Here is a 2,366-nt window from a genome sequence, read left to right on the forward strand (position 1 = left end):
CTGCTCACTAAACCCCACCCCCGATTTCCTTTGGCCTCCTCCCCCCAATCTTATCTGCCGCATAGGGAACGGGAGGAGGCGGAAAAGAGCAAGAAAGCGCGCACACGCTCTCGTGCCTGAGGGGTCCCCACCCCGCCCCCACGCCTCTCCTTCCACCCTGTGCAGTCCGGGACTTGTAGTTTTTTGGAGTGTACTTTATGTAGCAGACATACCGAAGGCGCTGCGCAGCTATGAACCTCGTCCCCATCCTCTCTGTCTGTTGGACTCTGTAACCATGTCTGTACATAGAAAGAAAGAAGCGCTTTAGAGTCTGAAACACGGGGACAAGCCAGATAGAAATCAGTAACTGGACCGGATAGAGGGCCCTGGTTGCTGCAGGAATTATAGCTTAGGTGCAATTAATGTTCATGGACCCGCATCCCAGGCTTAGTTCCGATTGAGCTGGAAGTACAAACGAGCAGAAGGAAATTGCTGGGTCAAAAAATACTTAGGCTTAAGTGGATATGTCATGGTCTGAAATGAACGTATTAAGATTATGGAAGGTGGAAAAATCCTGGTAAAAGACCTGGCCAAAAGGAAAAGTAGATTTGCCGGTCGTGTATTCAGAGGTTCTGATAGCAAATGAGCATATTCCAGTACTGGAGGTCAAGAGAGAGAGGAGAGCGGTGTGGGGGGATGATATTAAAACAGACGTCCAAAACAAAATGGAAATTTGGTACAGAGAGAACACTTGGTAATGATGAAGAAAGCGAAGACAAAAGATTTCTTTTTTTTATTTAAAATATTTATATTCCACACCCTGCAATGTTCAGGGCAGAGTACAAAAACAGCACACATAAAATTTATTTTATTTTATTTAACTTTTTTATATACCAACATTCAAGATGGTGGTCCCATCATGCTGGTTCACAAGAAACAGGGGTGCAATTATAATAAACTTTACCATTTAAACAATAGTGCAGAAAATGATTTCAGATCAAGACAAACTGAGCAACCTATTGAAACTTATCAGTTATTAAATCATTTCTCTAGTTATGAAGTGGTTGAGCCATGAGTTTTTATTTTGTCTTCACACTATCAATCTATATGTTTCTTGCCTGTTGGAGGGTGGTTTGACATCTGTCATCATAATTAGACCAAGCTCCATCTTTACATTTTCATGCAGATCCTCTTTCTGATCAATAAAAGTGTTGTGATCGTGGACCCTTGAGCCGGCTAGAAGATGTTGAGAATGCGCTGCGGGGAGGCGGATCGGAGCCAGGAAACCTAACAGGAACTTCACACCTGGAAGCCCGAGATGCCCCCGGGAGGAGCCCTTAGGGACCCCAGCCGCATGGACTTAGGTGAGGCCTCCTGGAGATGAGAGTCTGAAGAGAGTCCCAGAAGTCCTGAGCAGGGAGGTGAGTCGGAGCCAGGAGACCAACAGGAACTTCACCACTGGAAGCCTGAGATCCCCCTGGGAGGAGCCCTTGGGGACCTGAGCCGCTTAGACTTAGGTGAGGCCTCCTGGAGATGAGAGTCCGAAGAGAAGTCCGAGTCGAGGCAGACAGCAAGGAGCAAAAACGAGGAGTGGAAGTCCATGGATACGGAATATATGTAGCGTAAAGAGTTGCGCTAGTTCGGGGGCTGTTGGCAGCTTGGATAGAGGCACAAAGTGGGCCATCTTGGATAATCTGTCAACCGTTACCCATATCACGGTCCTCCCTTCCGAAGGTGGTAGGTCCACTATAAAGTCAGTAGACAGATGAATCCATGGTTCTGTTGGAATGGGTAATGGTTGGAGGAGCCCCCACGGGCAACCAGGCAAGGGTTTTTGTCTAGCACAAGTAGGTCAAGAACCGACATACAGTTGAACATCTTTCTTGACCTGAGGCCACCAGTAGTATCTGGTCAGTAGTTCCAAAGTTCGAGCTGCTCCAGCATGTCCTGCAGTCAAAGAATCATGAGCCCATGTATCGGACATGGAAGCCGGTGCATGTGGGATGGAATCTACTCTGCAGGAACTGCGCACAATGGTAGCAAGAATGGATGATTGGGTAGAGGACATGGCAAATCAGTCTCGCAGGAACAACCTGCGCTTTGTGGGCATACCGGAGTAGAAAGACTAGGGGGCACTCCATGAAGTTAGCATGGGGCACATTTAAAACTAATCAGAGAACGTTCTTTTTTACTCAACACACAATTAAACTCTGTTGCCAGAGGATGTGGTTAGTGCAGTTAGTATAGCTGTGTTTAAAAAAGGATTGGATAAGTTCTTGGAGGAGAAGTCCATTATCTGCTATTAAGTTCACTTAGAGAATAGCCACTGCCATTAGCAATGTTAACATGGAATAGACTTAGTTTTTGGGTACTTGCCAGGTTCTTAT

The sequence above is a fragment of the Rhinatrema bivittatum genome, chromosome 8, assembly GCF_901001135.1.
Source record: "Rhinatrema bivittatum chromosome 8, aRhiBiv1.1, whole genome shotgun sequence".
Classification (NCBI taxonomy): domain Eukaryota; kingdom Metazoa; phylum Chordata; class Amphibia; order Gymnophiona; family Rhinatrematidae; genus Rhinatrema; species Rhinatrema bivittatum.